Source organism: Leptodactylus fuscus, chromosome 5, assembly GCF_031893055.1.
Source record: "Leptodactylus fuscus isolate aLepFus1 chromosome 5, aLepFus1.hap2, whole genome shotgun sequence".
Classification (NCBI taxonomy): Eukaryota; Metazoa; Chordata; class Amphibia; order Anura; family Leptodactylidae; genus Leptodactylus; species Leptodactylus fuscus.
The window spans coordinates 8,403,228-8,425,393 of record NC_134269.1 but is presented as its reverse complement, the minus strand read 5'-3'; the positions used below and the strand labels follow the sequence as shown (position 1 = coordinate 8,425,393).

At 41.7% G+C, this 22,166-nt stretch overlaps 1 pseudogene; it reads right to left on the bottom strand.

The window, feature by feature from the left end:
- LOC142204380 (NACHT, LRR and PYD domains-containing protein 12-like) overlaps positions 1–22,166 on the bottom strand; it is a 997,553-nt pseudogene that overhangs the window by 946,271 nt on the left and 29,116 nt on the right.

Here is a 22,166-nt window from a genome sequence, read left to right as displayed (position 1 = left end):
AATACAAATTACATGCAACACAAAAGTCTCACGTATTCTCTGCATTACAGCAAAAACAAGATACAAAGTTACATTTCATATCCCAGACCTTATACACAGTACGAAAACCTTACCCGCGCCTGTATATACCCACTGCTACAATCACCGCAGACCAAGTCGCGGGTACCAGCTAGTAACTTATTATAATTGTAAGTAACAATTGCAATCTTACAATTACTGGTTGTCCTCTGCTGAGGCTTCTCCAATGACCCTACCACCATGATGGCATCTTCCTGAAGGCTTTCTTGATGTCCTCATTCCTCAGACAGTAAATCACAGGGTTACTTAATGGAGTTACCATGGTATACAAAATAGAAATCATTTTACGTAAGGACAAACACTTTCCTCTCTCCGGGGTCATGTAAATGGAAAGTAAAGTCCCATAAAATATGGACACCACTGCCAGGTGGGAACCACAAGTTAAAAAGGCTTTCTGGCCTCTGGTCATTGACTGTATCTTAAGAATTGTGCGGACGATATAAACATAAGACACCACGACTATTATAAAAGGACACATGAGTACAGGAACGCAGAGGATTGTAGTCAGCAGTCTCATTCTGTAGACATTAGAACAAGACAATTCTACCAAGGGATTGATGTCACAGAAGAAGTGGTCGATGATGTTTGACCTACAGAACTGAAGCTGGGAGAGGTTCACTGTTAAGACTATTGAAACCAAAAAACCAAGAATCCAAGACAGAATAATACATTTTATTCAGAGAATGGAGGTCATAATAGAGTGATAATGCAGAGGTCTACATATGGCCAGATACCGGTCATAGGACATCGCGGTCAGGAGGAAACATTCTAGACCCTCACATAAAGTAAAAACAAAATACTGGGTGTAACAAGCTAGAAGGGGCAGAGAGGAGCCATTGTAAAGAAGAGTATGAAGCAAGTTTGGGACAATATCTGAGGTCAGGATGATGTCCGACGTGGTGAGCTGTGTCAGGAAGAAGTACATGGGGCAGTGGAGGTTCTTACTGTAGAACACCAGAATGATGACCAAGAGGTTCCCACAGAGAGTAAGAAGGTATATCACAAGGCTACAAAGAAAAAAGACCATTCTAACATTATACGGTCCGGGAAAGCCAAGTAATAGGATGGTGGTTATGTTGTTGGCTTCCATTTTTTACAAAAATAGATACATTACTGAAATACAAATTGTTACTACACCTAATATCTCTGGATACAGTGTATCCTTGTTTAGTATAATCTACACTAAACATATATCATACATGTTATCCAATCCTAATGTATTCTGATGAAAACCAACGGGCAACAAAACAGTACAAAGAGTAAAAGTAAAGGACTGAAGAATTAACACTCAATGACAAAAGAATATTGAATCAAAGTCAAATCTGTATCTTAGTTGTCTCCTTAGATCCATGGATCCTCCATTGAGCGCCTTGGAGTGTCAAAACCTTTGAGGGATCCTTGTTGTCCAATGCACTGGTGGGAGTCGGACATGATCTCGATGAGTTTACGATCTCTAAGCAAGATTGTTCCCATCTACTAACCGCATGTATAGAACCTGACAAAGTGACACACAATAACAGATATTTATATATGACAATATACAATAAACTAAGCCACACCGGCTGAGATTCTACCTTTTATATCCTGGTGGATTAAGCCCTGAAGAAATCCGATCTCTCAAGAGTTTTAGTAAATCTCTAAGGGTAAGAAGTCCAAGGAGTAAATGAAGAAGCAAATTATGATAATGTCCTCGCAAGAGTCTAATTATTCTGTTTATAAGGTTTTTGTAGTTAAACCAGATGTATACATAATAAAGACAACATCGCCTAAAAATATATTGTCCCCCTTCTTACCCACATCATGGGACTAGAAAATGTAAATAAAAATAAAAAAAGAAAATAGATATTTTTATTTTTTTCATATATAATACATATTGAAGGTTATACAGTAACAAAAAAAATGTACACTCACCGGCCACTTTATTAGGTACACCATGCTAGTAACGGGTTGGACCCCTTTTTGCCTTCAGAACTGCCTCAATTCTTCGTGGCATAGATACAACAAGGTGCTGGAAGCATTCCTCAGAGATTTTGGTCCATATTGACATGATGGCATCACACAGTTGCAGTCGCAGATTTGTCGGCTGCACATCCATGATGCGAATCTCCCGTTCCACCACATCCCAAAGATGCTCCTCTATTGGATTGAGATCTGGTGACTGTGGAGGCCATTGGAGTACAGTGAACTCATTGTCATGTTCAAGAAACCAGTCTGAGATGATTCCAGCTTTATGACATGGCATTGCATTATCCTGCTGAAAGTAGCCATCAGATGTTGGGTACATTGTGGTCATAAAGGGATGGACATGGTCAGCAACAATACTCAGGTAGGCTTTGGTGTTGCAACGATGCTCAATTGGTACCAAGGGGCCCAAAGAGTGCCAAGAAAATATTCCCCACACCATGACACCACCACCACCAGCCTGAACCGTTACCGATACAAGGCAGGATGGATCCATGCTTTCATGTTGTTGACGCCAAATTCTGACCCTACCATCCGAATGTCGCAGCAGAAATCGAGACTCATCAGACCAGGCAACGTTTTTCCAATCTTCAATTGTCCAATTTCGATGAGCTTGTGCAAATTGTAGCCTCAGTTTCCTGTTCTTAGCTGAAAGGAGTGGCACCCGGTGTGGTCTTCTGCTGCTGTAGCCCATCTGCCTCAAAGTTGGACGTACTGTGCGGCGTTCAGAGATGCTCTTCTGGCTACCTTGGTTGTAACGGGTGGCTATTTGAGTCACTGTTGCCTTTCTATCAGCTCAAACCAGTCTGGCCATTCTCCTCTGACCTCTGGCATCAACAACGCATTTCCGCCCCCCACAGAACTGCCGCTCACTGGATGTTTTTTCTTTTTCGGACCATTCTCTGTAAACTCTAGAGATGGTTGTGCGTGAAAATCCCAGTAGATCAGCAGTTTCTGAAATACTCAGACCAGCCCTTCTGGCACCAACAACCATGCCATGTTCAAAGGCACTCAAATCACCTTTCTTCCCCATACTGATGCTCGGTTTGAACTGCAGGAGATTGTCTTGACCATGTCTACATGCCTAAATGCACTGAGTTGCCGCCATGTGATTGGATGATTAGAAATTAAGTGTTAACGAGCAGTTGGACAGGTGTACCTAATAAAGTGGCCGGTGAGTGTATATATTATATATGTATTACACAGCCTGCAACCAGGACTCACTGTCAGCATCGGAGATAAGTCATGTGACAGGAAGTGGTAAAACACATCTCATGTGACAGGAAGTCACAAATCTCATAAATTTCTTCAATTCACAAAAATGATACATACATAATGAAATGGAAAGAGTGTCAGCAAATAGATAAGCAATGACGAAACCAAGCTAAAAGTTATGGATGGGATTGAAGGGACACCATGACTGTCATGAGGCGTAACTGGAACAGGATATAACAGCTATCTACAAAAATGTTTAGGGGGCAGTCACACGATGTAACGCGGCGTTGATTCTGTCACGTAAACTTGTGTCAGGATCATCGCTGCATAACAGAATACCATTGACTTCAATGGGTTCCGTTTAGCGTGTCCCCTTTAATGTATATTGATGAGCAAAAAGGTAACAATTAGAGATGAGCGAACAGTGAAATATTCGATATTTGTTTCGAGTAGAGCCTCAGTATTTGACTACTTGAAAGTATATCGAATCCCATTATAGTCTATGGGAAAAAATGCTCGTTTCAAGGGAAACCACTGTTCAACTAAAGGAGAGTCACTAAGTCCACGAGTAGCAGGAGGAGAGTGTTTAGGAGGAGCGCTGTGCAGTTAAAGCGCACGGACCCCTTACTAAAATATTTAACCTCTCTCTCTCTTCTGGAATCTTCCCATCCTCCTTCAAGCATGCTGTTATAACTCCGCTATTGAAAAAACCCTCCCTGGACCCATCCTGTGCTGCTAACTATCGACCCGTCTCTAACCTCCCCTTCATCTCTAAACTCTTGGAACGCCTGGTCTATTCTCGTTTAATCCGTTATCTCTCTGCTAATTCTCTTCCTGACCCCTTACAATCTGGTTTCCGCGCTCTGCACTCTACTGAAACGGCTCTCACAAAAGTCTCCAATGATCTCCTAATGGCTAAATCCAATGGTGACTTCTCTCTTCTTATTCTTCTGGACCTCTCTGCAGCTTTTGACACTGTTGACCATCATCTCCTCCTCACTATGTTCCGCTCAGTCGGCCTCAATGACACTGCGCTCTCCTGGTTTTCCTCTTATCTCTCAGACCGCACTTTCAGCGTATCATTTGCGGGCTCTGTTTCCTCCCCTCTTTCCCTTGCTGTTGGGGTTCCTCAGGGCTCGGTCCTCGGCCCCCTGCTCTTTTCTCTCTACACAGCCCCCATTGGACAAACCATCGCCAGATTTGGCTTCAGGTACCATCTTTATGCTGATGACACCCAATTATACACATCTTCCCGTGACATCACCCCTGCACTCATACAGAACACCAGCAACTGTCTCTCTGCTGTCTCTAATATCATGTCCTCGCTCTATCTGACACTAAATCTCTCTAAGACTGAACTACTACTGTTTCCACCATCTAATAGATCTGTCCCTGATATATCCATTGCAGTCTCAGGCCTTACTATAACTCCTAGGCAGCATGCCCGCTGCCTTGGGGTCATGTTTGACGCAGACCTTTCTTTCACCCCTCATATTGAATCACTCGCACGTTCATGTCACGCTCCACCTCAAAAATATCTCCAGAATACACCCTTTCCTTACCAGAGATACACTAAAGACACTTATTGTCTCTCTGATTCATTCTCGCCTTGACTACTGTAACTCCTTACTAATCGGTCTTCCCCTCACTAAACTCTCCCCTCTACAATCTATTCTGAACGCAGCGGCCAGGCTCATCTATCAGGCGAGACGCTATAGCGATGCCTCGGGTCTGTGCCAGTCACTACATTGGCTGCCTATTCATTATAGAATAAAATATAAAGTTCTCCCCCTCCCCCACAAGGCTCTCCATAATGCCGCACCTCCCTACATTTCCTCCCTCATCTCTGTCTACCGCCCAACCCGTGTTCTCCGCTCACTCAATGGCCTAACACTTACATCCTCTATTATCAAAACCTCCCACGCTCGTATACAAGACTTCTCCCGAGCTGCACCACTTCTCTGGAATGCTCTACCCCGGACAATAAGATTAACTCCCAATTTCTACAGTTTCAAACGCAAACTAAAGACGCATTTTTTCAGACTAGCCTATCACAATTCCTAATGCAAACCCTTCTTGATGCCTTTTCAGCCTAACATATTTGTCCATGCTCTATCCACATGTTAAAGGACACTACTAGTGACGGCCCATAAAGCTTTGTTTGTGTAATGGCTGCAACCCCTATTACAAAATTGTCTGAACACTGTATAAGCAATGCCTCCCCTGCTACCTCTTGGTGTCACCCCCTCTACCTCATAGATTGTAAGCTCTTGTGAGCAGCGCCCTCAGTCCCATTGTGTGAAATGATGTTCTTTGTTATGTATGTCTGTATCTGAACCCTACAAATTGTACAGCGCTGCGGAATATGTTGGCGCTATATAAATAAAATTTATTATTATTATTATTATTATTATTATTATTATTATTATTATGGGATCCGTGCGCTTTAACTGCACAGCACTTGCAGTCAAAAGTAAGCTCCCTCATAACAGCAAGCTGCCAGCTCTCCCGACTAGCAAAGATGAGCCTGCGGCAATTCAATGCTGGTTCTGCAGCAGGCTCGTCCTTGCTAGTCAGGAGAGCTGGCAGCTTGCTGTTACGAAGGAGCTGACTTTTTCTCATAGGAATGCATTGACCAGCGTTGATTGAACAGTGTACAGCATTCGGCCAATTCACGCTGGTCCTGCCGGAGGCTCGTCTGTGAGGAGGTGGAGTCTAAGATCGGACCACAATGGAGACTGCTGTGGTCTGATATTAGACTCCGCCTCCTCACAGACGAGCCTCCGGCAGAACCAGCGTTGATTGGCCGAATGCTGTATACTGGCCAATCAACGCTTGTCAATGCATTCCTATTTCAAATGAAAAGACAAGAAAATTTTGTTAACATTTTTGTTTTTGTGGCAAGTTATCACCATGAGAAAAAAAAGTGTAATTCAAGGATGGTTGTTTTTTTTGAAGACTTGTTTACAAAATGTCTGTACAGATAAGATTCGCATCATTCCCATCCTCTGTTGGTGCCCTCCACAGTAATGGATCCATAACCCATAGAGTTCCTCATTGACTATATTCTGCTGATCAATTGATACTTTTGCTATTGTATAATTGCTTTTCTCCTTTCTGATAGTGGAAGGCTGTGTGTCATAAATTTTCAGCTTTCTCATTCAAGTGAACCAGACTTCAGGAGAATAAGAAAGAATATAGAAATTTAACCATCCCTAGTGTGGTGAGGGTGACTATGTCAAAAACATAGGATCTGTTGGTGGCTGACAGCCTGGTCCCCCTACCATACAGTGCATAGAGCCAGTAGCAGATAGCTACATATACTATAATGATATCACTGGGGCCTCTATACAGTATACAGAGCTGCTATACTCTATACAGTATACAGTGCATCTATGCACTGTACAAAACAGGGACCAGACACAGCCTCACACAGCTGATCCATGGTATCAGATATACATGTCTTATCAAGAATTAGCCATTGACAAAATAATTTCCTGAATCATCACTAGAATTGTGCACAGTCTAACTATTAGACAATATTAGTAATTTTTTCCCAATATCCACATCTCTTCCTATGGGTTATACCTCTAGCTATACATCCCAGCATCCTACTGGTTATACCTCTAACTATACAGCCCAGAATCCTACTGGTTATACCTCTAGCTATACAGCCCACCATCCTACTAGTTATACCTCTAGCTATACATCCCATAATCCAACTGGTTATACATCTACATATACAACTAAGCATTCAACTGGCTATACCTCTTTCAATAGAGCTGAGTACCCTACTGGTTATACTTCTAGCTATACAGCTGAGCATCCTACTGGTTATACCTCTAACTATGCAGCCAAGAATCCTACTGGTTATACCTCTAGCTATACAGCTGAGCATCCTACTGGTTATACCTCTAACTATGCAGCCCAGAATCCTACTGGTTATACCTCTAGCTATACAGCTGAGCATCCTACTGGTTATACCTCTAGCTATACAGCTGAGCATCCTACTGGTTATACCTCTAACTATGCAGCCCAGAATCCTACTGGTTATACCTCTAGCTATACAGCTGAGCATCCTACTGGTTATACCTCTAGCTATACAGCTGAGCATCCTACTGGTTATACCTCTAACTATACATCCCAGAATCCTACTGGTTATACCTCTAGCTATACAGCCGATCATCCTACTGGTTATACCTCTAGCTTTACTACTGAGCATCCTACTTGCTTTACCCACATTGTGCACTCATTGTGAAGCTGTCTAATACCAGGACACCTAGAATCTTTCCTTCTGAAGTCCTGCATCATTTACATTTGGAAACATTGGACATTGTTTGGACAATATATTCAGGGAAGCTCAATCCTTTTCCTTATTGCAAACCCCGAGGAATATAAACCATTACACACTTTGTATAATCAGAAAGTGCTTTATAGAAGTGCTCGCAGCTTTTCTTCTAGTTGTACCGTACCAAGCGCTTTGTGTCAGCTCATGGACAGTGTCTGGCTCCGCAGCACAGAACATGAAACTCTGTATTACACATGTGGATCTTGTATATTAGCACTACTGTGTCCTGTATGAGTATGTGAGAGACATGGAGGAGGGGGTCATTGACCATGTGAGGAGCCTGTACAACATATACAGGAAATTTTGAGGAAACCAACATCATCAACAACAAAATATCAATGGTCAGTAACCTGAAATAATAAACTTAAGTGATAGGCTTCAATGTCACTGTAATAATAGGAAACCTTTACAGTGAATTACATCCGGTCTATTGTGATTTATTGGATCTGGTGAATTCTATAGAGACGATAATTATTTCTATTATAATCCAAGATAATGAATTTCATCAGGACGTTCCGGGTACAATAATTTACTAATGTCATCCCTAGTGAGCCCATTATATCATCTCTAAGGAGAGAAACCCCAGGAGGAAGCGATAGAAGTGAGCTCACTGAATATTTGGTACAATTATTAATGCACCGTAGTAACATACAAGGATACATATAGAGACAAGGAGACGAATCAGAAGACAATAAAAAACAAGTTGTTTTACTCAATAACCAGGCAAAGAGTGTGATGGTTACAGGAACATCTTACAGTGTTGGGGATAGGGCCATGATGGTCCCCTGTCTGGTAACTGTAAGTGACTATGGATGGCCAAATTCAAAGACTAAGTGCTAGCATTGAAGAACTCACCCCACACAACCAGCGTTGGTACAAGCCCCTCTCTTAGCCGTGCACACAAAGAGACCTTTATTGAACATGTGCAAGTTTTTATATCCAATTACAGGAAGTAAACAGTAAGCTCTATCATGAGTCTGATTGGTTGGTCGGGTTATCCGCCTCCTGTGACATCAGCTCCAAGGTACTACCTCCGGGATAGTAGTGATCTCCTTCGACACCGACTCATGTGATGTCACTTTCTATGGAAGTGCCAGGCCCTCCCTTGATTCACTTGTGTGATTCACTTGATCACACATCTATGGCAGTCAGGAACTTGCATTGAAGTTCACAGGATCCATTTATGAAAGGATCTCATGGAGCCCGACCCACCATTGTACAGAATGAATGGGTCCATTTTAAATACCAGCACTGTAAACATAGTGGTCACCATCAATCTAGATCACTGGTTCCCAATCTTCCTGAAACAGGGCCCCCTTTTGGACAAGACTTTAATTTAGTTTTTCAGTTTGGGAAATGGTGATCTAGCTTGTGTATTGTAATACTAGTGATAATAACCAGTCTGGTCCAGTTTGTACTCCAGGTGGACTCTTCTGTTGTATCTTGGCCATATTTTTATATAAAGCTGATGGCCTCACTAGAGGATCTGGTCTGATGGGGTCATCTCAATCCCTTGTGCTTTTACAGTAGAAAGATATTCCTTGTTTTTGAATTTTTTGGAAATTCTAGATCTAAATCTACCAATAGATGTGTGGGGTTCATTGTATTCTGCGGAGACATTGTTCTCCAGCTTCTTGATGGTGGGCTTGTTATGTCTTCTCAGACTCCAATAGACTTTGTCCTTGTCATCATCACCCCAGGAGCTTATATAATCGTAAAGGTTCCTCATCTTTTCTTCATTGGTCTTTTGGACACGTACAGTGTGATATTGTCCATAAGTTAAGAGATTTGGACCTAGGAGATCATCTAGAACTGGGTCTACCACAGAGATCATCTGAATCAGACCTGCACGGTGTCTATCAACAAAATGGACACTTTGATCTTGCCCATGCCTAACATCTCCTGTAATGAGAAATATGGTTTATTGAGACCTTTAGTTTCCTACTTACACACTCCTTCAATCTATCCACAATCCTATAATCCAGATCAGAAATATAAACTCAACCCACCAACTACCAGCTAGAAGGTTATAAATTCAGGTAGACAATAAAAGCTAAACTAACCCAACCCAATAGACACACGTTAATCTATTTGCACTCAGATTACAAAGTTAAGGTTTTCCAAATGATCTGCCATGGGTAGGAAAAATATCTCTACAAGATAACCAATGGTTCCAAAATTTTGCCCATAACCACCAAAAATTAGGCCACTAAATGTAAAATTTAACATTATGAACTAAGTAAATGGAGACACATCAAGGAAGAAACTAATGACAATGATCCCAGTGCTTTTGTTCATTAGCATGTTCCCTTGTTGGTTCTCCACTACTGAACCTCTGTCCATTGCAGCAGAGATACACATGGGATAGACACTGGTCAATCCCAGGACAGTAGTGTACGGAGAAATTTCAGACTCTAGGGCTACTTTAACCACTCTCTATAGACATTCGTATGCAGGGATAAGCCCTTTCCAGAAATATTTAGCAATGGACATCTCAGTAGACGTACATGTGTATAGGGGATATTGTCACTCCTTAGGGAGAGACCACCATGTAGGTGTGTGGAGTCTTATTAAGCCATTTGCGCTACACTGTGAGGGAAGAATATGCAAATCTGTCTACCATGATGTAAATAGGAAGACAATGCCTCAGTCATGCAGCCCACTAGGGGGAGCTCCCTTTAACATGATGCCCAATCTTCCCAGAGGACTTTGCTGCAATAATGTGGGATTTTACCAAGTCAGGACAGCTGTTTCGATCTATTTGGATCTCTTCAGCCTGGCGCAGAGAAGACTAACTTGGCAGAGGTGAGAGGCTTCTAGACAGGGTTAAGGGGATATCATCACTCCTTAGGGAGAGACCACCATGTAGGTGTGTGGAGTCTTATTAAGCCATTTGCGCTCCACTGTGAGGGATCATGGGAAGAATATGCAAATCTGTCTTCCATGATGTAACTAGGAAGACAGTGCCTCAGTCATGCAGCCCACTAGCCCACCATGTCTAGAAGCTTTTCACCTATAGTAAATGTGAGAGACAGAGACAGCTATCACATGTAGAAATCTGAGGAAGACATCTATCTTATGTATATGACCTGCCTAAGGAGTTATCTGGGATAAGTTTCACTGTCCCTAGGACATAAGATGTCTACATCAGTCATTTTTAAGTCCCTCAGATCAAGTGCAATGGGAAACTTGTGCTGGAATAGGTGTCCATGGTCAGTATATGTCTATCATAGTATACTATTGATTCTTTTTTGTTAAGTAGTATATACTAACCTATCATTGTATTTATATTATTCATAAATACTGTACAGTAAACTTTGCAATCTAGCAATTATACCGATTTATGATCTACATACAATCTGACTTGTTTGGGTATATTTTTCTGTATTCCCTTCTTTTTATTGTTTGTCATGTATTTATGTTATAAGGTGTACTTTATTTTTACTGAATTATTATTTGGATGTTCTGTGTGTATATTGGTGTATATCACATTTCGTTTCCCTATTCGGTTCAGTCACACATAGACACATATAGCATATCATTTTCTGATATTGTTTTGTAATATTGTATTTGGACATTTCCGACCAAAGGAGAAGGTAAAGGAGGACACATGATCTTGTATCTCGTATATTGTATAACAACTATTGAAGGCTTATTCGGGAAGGTCGGCAACTCATTCGGCTTTTCCCTCTTCCCACAAGATAGATATGTCTATAGTTATAGCCCCATTGTAAATAGAATCATAAAGGGATGGATAAAAGTGATTGCATACTGTGATGTTGTTATAAGTATGTTCTGTTCTGCTTACTGACCCTGGTCTATAGTCTCTCACGCTGCCAAACCAGTATCCCTGCGCTATGCTGAGGAGGCCCAAAAGGCCGAAACAGTGCTGTCCATAGCTGGGAATCTGTTCCTTTTGGAAGAGAAATACTAATTTGGCAATTAAATCTGCATCATGATAGTAGACTTTTTAAGTTATGCATGATGTTAAGGATGCTGCCCTCTAGAGGGTGGCATACAGAGTGCACTGTTCTCCTAATTACATCCTGGAGAATAGATTTGCATATTTTTTACCCAGAATCCCTAGCGGAGCAGGAATGACTTGTAAGTCTCCGTACTGCCTATGTGTACGATTGTTCTGCTTTGTCTGCCAAGGTACTAATGGAGGAGGAGCTGAAATGAGGGGGAGGAGTTGTTAGAAAGGTTGCCACGATAGAAGCATGGAATAAAGTGTTCTGATCAACAAAACTGACTATCACATAGTAGACTTATTCCAGAAGACCTGTATCCTCACTACAACACTACACATACCTGGCTGAATTGTAAGCCTTGACAATGCGGATGGTGAATTTAGCATTTCCTCTGGGAAAAAAAAATAAAATAAAAAAAGATATATAGGAAACCTGTACAGGAAAAACGAGTACATCATACAAGCATTACACAACTGTACAATAGGGTTGAGCCGATCTTGAGATTTCAGGATCAATTTTAAAATCCGATTTCCGATCATTTTCCAGCCAATCCCGATTGCAATAGTGAAATTTGCTCGATCACTGATCGGAATCCAATCTTTTCCAATCCCAATCACTCAACCTTAGTCAATACCTCTCTATGGAAAAAATCACTTTTAGGGTTGAGACGATCTTCAGATTTCAAAATCTGATTTCCGATAATTTTCCAGCCGATCCTGATCGCAATTGTGAAATTTGCTTGATCGCCGTTCGGGATCTGATCTTTTCCGATCCCGATCGCTCAACCCTACTGTACAACATACAGGTATGGACATGTTTAATGTGGCATTTTAAAGCATTAAGTAATCAGTTGGTAATCACTTTTACTTGACTTTTTCACACTACTCTCGGCTGTCATATCAATGGAAGGCCGGCCCCGGAGCTTGCTCTGGGTGTTGGGGATCCCCGGCAAAAAGGCGGCGCCCACGCGCCTCGGTTAGCTTTGACCAAGATGCCAGAAGGGTTATTGCCTGTGATCGGTGCCCGCACTGATCAAGGGCATTAGCTCCAGATGTCTACTATAAAAAACAGCAGACACCTGGCAGCTATGCCCGCCGCCCAGCTCCTGAGCGTTCGCCGCCATCTTTAAATACCTGACGGGGACGGGTTAATAGTGAACTAAACACATCTAGGAGCTGCTTAGATTTGAGCTATGATTTATGCCAAAGCCTCTGCACAAGTTATAGTAACCCAGCCCCATCCCCTGCCTATGAGCCCCTTTCTGATATGCCCAATTTTCAGAAAAGTGACAAGTTAGCAAAATTTAGAACAAAATTGTTTGCAAGCCAAATTGTAAAGTTTTCTATTATTTCTGCTACCCTCTGGCATAAAAGTTTTAAGATATTCTCCTTAAGTACTTTCAAGGTTTACTGTTGCCATTGTCTTTTTTAACTAGCCTGACTTTTATCTCCTTTGTCTCTAGTAATCTAGTGGTATTTGTATTATTATTGTATTATCCAGGCTGCTGTAACACACTGAATTTCTCCATGGTGGGACTATTAAAGGATTATCTTATCTTATCTTATCTTATCCTGCTTCATTACACGATTAATCCATTGCTTTACATTACCTGCGGTCACGACAGATTTCCAGACTGTCACATCTTCACCTTCCGCGAGTATACACACATTCATTTTTGTGATCTTCTCCTCTATAAAGATTTCTGTGTAGTCGTATATCTCCGAGTGACTCTCAAACCGCAGTGTCTGTAATATGGACATATCAGTGTACAATCATCAGACAGCAGTGTACATTATAACAAATGTCTCAGACAATGGAACAGAAGATATGGATACATTACAATATTTGAGAAAACAACTCACCTCTGGGTTTACACTCGCAGTCAGGGGAACATTAATTCTGTATTTCTTCTTATAGTACACAGATTCTGTCTGAGGGGGTTTAGGAATTCTCTGAAATAAACTCATCCTCTCCCGGCGCTCAACATCCTGTATGAGACCGAAACAAAGTCAGTATACAGAGGTCAGGTAAGTAACTCTCTGCTTGTCTACATTTCATAGTATATCATTACAAGGGTTTGTACTCTGTATGGAATTCGGCCAAGCAACGCTGATCAATGCATTCCTATGCCGAGATGTAGCAGTGCTGGCCGTGCGCTCAGCACTGCTACACCGCTGATGAAGCAGAGCTGAATGTGCGCTGAACCCTGCTGAACACTCAGCTCTGCAGGATAGGGTATAAGGTGCAGATAAGTGGGATTCCAATTTCTAGGTGGAGCAGTGATTGGATAAATAAGGCCTTTCCCCCTTCATTTCTATGGAACTGACAGAGATAACTTTAGTCAAATACTTAACTCTGGTGGTCTCTCTAAAATGAATGGAGATAGGCTACCACTTTGCCAATCACTGCTCCATTAGGGCTGATAACCCAGGGAGACCCAGTGGTTGGACCCACACCAACCCTCTACTTATCCCCACGTCTGTGCATAGAGGACAAGGTGCTTTAGTGGGACAACCCCATTAACTTCTAATGAACAAGGACTTTTCTGTCCAAAATAAACAAAAACTAACTTGTCTAATTTGGTTTTAAAATTTTTGCTCAGAAAGGAAGGAAGAGAAATAAAATGTATCTTCAAGATAATGAAGCCATAGAGGAGATACCTTTTCCACTGTGAGGATCTTCGGCTGTAGATACAGATGGAGTCTATACTGATGTTCTAGGTCTTTCCGTATAATTGTATTAGAGAACAACAGAACCATTCCATGATAAGGGATGAGCTTTATTATTCCTTCTTGTAAAAGGTTCAAGGGATATAAAATAACCCCGATACAGGAGAAGGTGGGGTTCTCCAGGACAGCGTACTTTGCTTCTCTTCTGGACGGCGCTTCCAAAAAAATGTTATCATCCTTGTAGTGGAAACATCTTATCAAAGACTTGTCTCCTTTAAAACCTAAACAAAAATTACATAAAAATGAAAACGAAACAAAAATAATTCAATGAAAATGAGTAAATATATTCAAAATAAATCGATTTGTATTCTTAGTGTTAGTTATTTGTTCCATCATACATCTATATTGTCGCGGAATAAATACAAGATTATATTACATGTAACTAATATTTTCATATCTCAGCTCTACAGATACAGTCTTCATTACCTCCTAGACACAGACAATGAGGTAGGTAGACTGCAGAGACTACATTAGGCTCTAATCTGGATTTGATGTTGAAGAGAGGCCCAATAATCTCATATCCACCATGTAGGTTCTGCAGGATCTCAGTGTAGTTACTCCAGGAATCCACCTCATAGTCAATGGTAACAGGTTGGGTAACCCGGAACTGAATATCAGACTCTGAGCAGCGAAACACTCCTGGAGAGGTCATGGATAGACTGAAAAACAGTAGGAAGGTCTATCAGTATTGTGAAAATATCCTGCAAAGAGGAACAACAAAATGTTCTGTAATGAGCCACATGGAACTCATCCACATGGAGCAAATTCTTGCCTAATGTATATCCTACAGTATAATCACATACTATGTAACAATCGTCAGATGTTCAGAAGACTTCATATCATAGTAAAAGTGCATCAGACTATGCACATATGTTATTTGTCCAATAAACGCTAATTTCCATAACTAAAGTATGTGGGATGTGGTTTCATTTCTTGGTTACATTGGGTTGGATAACCCTATTAATACTAGCACCACCTCTCCAGAAAATGCAGCACACATTGTGCACATGGAGTGAGCGATGGGTGAACTGAATCCTTATGAGTCACATTGGATCCTCATATTCCAAATTGATCTTTATCAAAAGAGTTTTAGCAATTTTTAACAAAACGGAATACTTTGCAATTTTTCTAAGCTAAAATGGTGTCTGTAATGTGCATTGTGCAGTGAAAATACAAGTGATACACGTGCACGAGTGTGACGTTGTTAGGATTGGGTCCCGCAGGCTTACCGTCCAGCACATAGAGCCACGTGTGGGCCAATCCGAACCTCGCCCTCGGCGTTGTGCAGTAAAATGTCTGGAGTCTAATCCAGTTTTCGGCCCACTGAGCATGCTCAGAAATTTTGGAGCCGCTCAGAGGCTAAGTGCCATTCTCTCCCTACTGAGCATGCTCAGACATTTTGGGTCTGTTCAGAGGCTAAGTCCCATTTTGGCCATACTGAGCATGATCGGTGATGTCATGCCACCGCCCCTGTTGGGCGGGGACTAGCCTTTAAATAGTGTGAGCCGACATCCGCCCGGTGCTCACACTTTGCTTAATATACGTTGAGACAGGAGTTTAGGGCCAGGTTCCAGTAAATTGCAGGAGCTGAGTAGAGATCCAGTTAGAGTTCCTTGGCTCTGCCCTTTGGAATCAGTAACCTATTCCTAGTCCAACTGCTTTGTATCTCCTTGTAGGTTTAGGAGTTTGTTGTGTGACTGACCAGGAGTGAAGTTAACCCCTGGCAGTCTTGTGTTTGCAGTAGAGTGAAGCACATGCTAAGGCCTGGTTCTCCTGCTGTAAATAGCAGGGGCTTCTGGCAAAGCTTCACTTGCTCAACTGCTATACATAGGCACGCTCTCCCAGTGAAGATAACTGGAGAGAGTCTGCTGCAGCCTGTTCACATTTGTGCCGCACATCACTGCCAGTGCAGTTTAACTGGTGGTTCATATTCAGACATACGGCTGCCCATCTGGGCCTGTGGACCTCGCCGCAGTGCTCTGCGGCTTAGCGGTTCTGGTTGTGTTTATTATTATTTTTATATATACACACAGACATCCTGACATCATCTGGCAGTCTCTCAACCAATAATAATGGGATATAGACACCTTACAGTGCTGATATCACATACAAAATCTAAGATGTTGTGGGCAGGAAGAAGAAGTGGCATTTTAGTGACAGTCATCTATTAGATTTACGAAATCTATGAGTGACCTACCTGTAGGTGCTGCCGACCATAGTGGGGCTGATAACCTCCACGACTTCCTGTGACTGACAGAAAAAAAGAAGCCCTTAAATATAACAGGTTACAATATTCCTTCACTACACACTTCAGACATATTCTTCTGGGAGACCTTCATGTCTTGTAAGAAATTGTGACTTCTGATAGAACCCTTAATTAACACGTGGGTTATAATTAAAGACTCAATTATTGATATTATATCATATCTGATCGTGCTAAACATTAATGCCAATAATATGGATATTCTCCAATAAAGTCATTTGTATCAAAATAATTTTTTTTACAAGATATTATTTTCATTCTTTAGCCCTATTAAAACATAAGAATACATTGTAAGACTTTGAACGACACGTTTCTAGCCCCTTTAATTCTTGTCTAGCAAAAGCCAGAACTTTTCTTTTTTCCATTCACAGAGCCATATAAGGACTTTTTTTTAGCAGGAGTAGCTTTTTTTTTCAATGGTAATATTCAATGTTCCATACAATTACTTTGGATAGCAGATAAATTCACTAGCACAATACAGACTTTCGTTTATTGACAAACAAATCTTCATTTCCCACTTGGTTAACAAAAGTGAAACTTAACTTTGATTTTAGAGCCTAATAGTGCTAAGAATTATTAAGGCCTTTGTCACATGACCGTGTGCAGTGTAACCATCAGTAAAATCAGCACATAACACACAGATTGGTATTGCCATGTCAGGGCTCGTTCACATCTGCATTGGTACCGCATGGGGACGGAATACCAAACACATTGGCAAGCGCTGTGCAGTTAAAGCACACAGACCCCGTACTGTAGACTATAATGGGGTCCGTTTGCCACGAGATCTCCGCACGAGTCACGTGGGCAGGAAAGTAGATTGTGAAGTACTCTCCTGTCCGCATGTTCTCTGTGGAGATCTCACAGAAAGCACTCAGACCCTTTTATAGTCTATTGGGATCCGTGTGCTGTTTCTGCACAGCGCTTGCAGAGTATAATAGTGCTTGTGGGGCCAGTGCCGTCACTTACTGATCCCAGCCCCTGCCAGGATTGGTAAGTATATAGGGCCCATTACCGGCTGGAGTTACTCCAGCCGGTAACGGCCTATTAAAAAAAAAAAAAAAACGCAGCGGTAGTGGCTGTCACCGGGCCCCCTAATGTCCCGGGCCCTGTGGCAGCTGCCTCTGCTGCGATGCTGCGACGGCGCTAGTTACGCCACTGCTCACATATACAACTCTATGAAGCAGGGAGGGGCTGAATAAGATGCTTTCACTTGTGGTTAATTGATTTATTACCTCATTCTGAGTACTTATAGACTATTATCCACAACCTAGCACTGTTAGCAAAGAAAAAAAAAATGGAATGGCAGAAAGTTACAGCAGCAATTATCTGAGTGTCTTTCCTAACCCCTCCTCTCTTCATAGACTAATATTGGGAAAATAACGGCCTCAATATTGGAGAAAAAAATACATTTGTTTAATAAAAATATATTACAAAGTTTCTTATATTCAACTTTACTATTTATTTATAAAAATATGTTTATAACTGGAGGTACGATTTAAATGGTTATAATACCCATAGAACCCCTCCCCCACACACAAACATGCACACTTATATTAAAATGCATATAGAGGCTGCAGAGCTTATCACAATGCAAGACATTCTTTGAACACCTGATTGTCCACATATTTACCTTGATTGTAATTTTTTTACATCTCTCTATGATTTGTTATTTGGAATAATTCTCTATGTTGGAGACCCGCTGATCTGATATCTATGAACTGCCCTAAGGTTAGGACCTCAATATAATAATTTTAGAAAGCCCCTTAAGGTATCTTCACTCCCCCCTTAAATGTCATGGGATATTTTACATATAATGGATTAGGGATCAGTGACAGTTTCCTGATTATGTCCCTAAGGGTGTTCTGTCCCCACATGAAGGCAATTGAAGATGTAACTAATAGTGGCCGTGTGACTCTTCTACCTTCGTATCCATGCAGTGGAGCAGACCGGACCGGCAGGAGCTCAGGATAGATGGATTCAAACGTAGACACGATGATATGATGAACCAACGTGGGTTTATTTGACCCAAGAACAGCGACAAGCGATAACACGATACTGTAATAGCCTTGGTCATAGTGGTATTAAATGCCGTCCTGTTGGTGTCTTTCCTGAGGCTAACTGCTGGTCAAAAACTGATGCCTTCACAAGCCCAAGTATTAGCAAGTCCTGTCACACAGCTATGAAAAACTAAAGTGGCTGCAGGGAGTGACATGGACCAGGGCTTTGCCTAAAACCACGCCCAGAGAGAAAAAAACTTTATTAACAAGAACAAGGGCATGCAGCATGCAAATTCTGGCCAGCAGATGGCTGCAACAACAATGCATTGAAATAACATGAAAGGGAAATAGTAATACAGGACATTTAACTAATAATATGAACAGAACAGCACAAAGGGATAATACCCAGTATCTCAGGTGCTATAGGGTGTTTGTGATTTAATATCTAATATATCCTTGTAATGTTACCATCATATAATGTTACCTGGTCACACAGGTTACAGCTCGTGTTGTCTTCATTCGTCTTTACATTACTTTGCAGGGACATGGCCAGTTTTTCACTTGTGTCTGTAAATTGTAATAATTTCAATCAAACAGTAGAGGGACAATGTCATATTACAATATACTACAACAGAAGGATTTAGTGACATTGTCTTACACTGATCATTCAGCCTTATGGATGACTGACGGCTTGGAAGAGGAGGAGCAGAAACAGTTTGCAATGATAATGATGACCATGCACTACGTGTAGATGCGGCCAACCTGCAAGAATGGTCACGGGGGAGAGAAGGAGGAGATGAGGAGGATGAGGAGGAGGAGAACAGCCTTGCTCACTTCCCCTGCCACTGCCAGTATCAAGTCTTTTTTTTTCAAAATAAAAGTGTGATGCCTTTTCATGTGCGTACATAGAGATTTAGTTTCTGCTTGCAGATCTTCAGCATCACGATGGATTTATTGTTTGGCAATGTCCAAAAAAAAAATTTCCAAATGGGAGAAGACCATGTGTAGTTTCTGTTGCCAGCAGAAACAAGTCAGCCACTACCACCACCAATTCTATCACCTCCACCCTGAGAGGTTCCCATAGGACTGCCCCAGGCAAGCCTAACGGTAAGTTCACATGGAGATTTTTGGATTGGAGGCGGAGGCACAAAAACAGAGTAGCCGCAACTGAAAGCCGGTGCACTCCACCGGCATCCAGCCATGCACTCTTCTTCGTATTAGACCCAATGAATAGGCCTAGTCCGGAGGAGGGTGTGTCTTCAGGCCGAATCGCGAGGCAACTGAAAAATGAACACCGCTTCTTTTTTCCTGAGTGGCTCCCATTGATTTTAATGGAAGCTGTCTTTTTGGTCAGGGTTTTGAGGCGGATAAGTCCTCAAAACCCTGACCAAAAAAACTCTGTGAACTTACCCTCAGATGTTGGGCCTGCTGGTGGTGCAACCAAAACCAGAAGCAGTGTTGTGCTTGCAACCCACATTTCTATTGTTAAGAAAAAGCCCACTTTCTTGTCCCTGATGAGGCCCGGTGTGTGACCTCCAATGCACAGAGAGTAACCTCCCGCTTAGAGTGTACATAAATCCAAAATCACAAGCAAGGAATATTTTGTTCAGATTAACGATCTGTAACAGTGTGTGCTGAAAAATATACCCATGAAACTACAAAGCTAATCAGTATATTGGGTAAATACAATGAACCCCCTACCCTTACTGAAATAACAGAGATTATTTTTTTAGATTAGCGAAGGCTGCACTTCTGTGTAAGTGTATATTCACACTTGTGATATTGAAGAATGCTTAAACAATGCATTTTTTGTTCAGATTAACAACAACGCCCCATCACACTTTGTATGGTCAATCACCAGAGTGGGAAAAAGACCTGATAAAATTACAATTTTTAATTTTTTTTTTAAGATTAGTGCAGGTCAGACTGCATATTTGGTGAACAACGTACAACAGTTTGTATATAATGTATGTCTTTGGAGCATGGGAGGAAACCCACTCAAACATTGGGAGAACACACAAACTCCTTGTAGATATTCTCCTGGGACCAGGACTCCAACACTGCAAAGCGTCCGCGCTAAACAATGAGCAACCGTGCAGTCGCCACCCCCAAACAAATGCCAACGGTTTGAGATGCGCTGACTGGAGTCTTGAAACGTCTGGAAACTTTCTAACAAACCTCAGTCCTTTCTCTATTGAAGGAAGACACAGATCCATCAAGTCCATGCTATAAGTCTACCAAGTTGATGTAGGGTATGATGCAGTGAATATAACTGATATAGTGATATGATAAATATATGAAGGTAGAAAGGAGAGAAAGACAAATTCTTACCTTCACTGGAAGTTACAATGTTTGCTGGTGAGTTGAAGATGAAACGAAAATCCCTGCGAGGCAGAAAAAAAGTTATTACAGCAAAAATGATAAAGAATACCAGAACTGTCTTAAAACCCTTAAAGGGTTTGTCCAGGACTCCAGATGTTACGTGATTAGTACAGCAATAGTAGAGTATTGCTAAACAAATCAATTGTTCAATATCATGTAAATGTTCCCATGTAAATGTTGGATAGCATAGGCTACCCTGATAATATTCTAATTTTTATTCTCTTTGGTAAGCAGAGAAGAATTCCCCATGTTGTATAAAAAGTGAGGATCTAAGAGCAGATATGATCTCATCCCTCTGCTAATAATATACTTTTGCCATTTAAGCAGCAGAGCATACAGCCTTCTATAGTTGCCAGTTAGAGATGAGTGAACAGTAAAATGTCCGAGGTTCGATATTCGTTTCGAGTGGCCCCTCAATATTCGACTACTCGAATCGAATATCGAATCCTATTATAGTCTATGGGGGAAAACGCTCGTTTCAGGGGTAGGCAACGTTAGATCAAATTATACTTACCAAGTCCACGAGTGAGGGTCGGGCTGAATCCTCCGAGCAGTCTTCTCCTTGCAGCGTCCCCGCGGCGTCTTCCAGCTCTTCATTCACTCTGCCAGGCATCAGGCCTGGGCAGAGCCGACTGCGCATGCCCGCACTACAAGCAGACATGCGCAGTCGGCTCCTCCCAGGTCCGATGCCTGGCAGAGTGAATGAAGAGCCAGAATACGCCGCAGGGAAGCTGCACGGAGAAGACTTCTAAAGGTAGGAAAAGAACCAGCGTTGATTGGCTGACTGTATAGCATTCGGCCAATCAATGCTGGTTCTGCATCGAACTTTTACATTCGAACAGCGAGTGGTACTCGATCGAGTATGAGTATTTCAAATACCATAGTATTCCATCGAATACCTACTCGATTGAGTACTACTCGCTCATCTCTATTGCCAGTGTATGTGCAGATCTAAGAACCTTCCATGGTTGGAGTTTTTGGCCAGCAGTGTCAATGTCATCATCATATTCTTCTTGAAACAGATATTGGTAAGTGTCTTCCCCTTGGGATAGTCTTCCTCCTTTACCATTCATTTTTTCCAGTTTAGGAGTCCCAGTTCCTCTACCATAATGACCTTTTACCCTTATCCTCTTCCATCAACTCAGGGCGAAATTGAATATTTTTTTGTTCCATCCTTTTTTTGTTGCAGTCCCTCATCGAATGTATGGGTTTCCAGTAAGA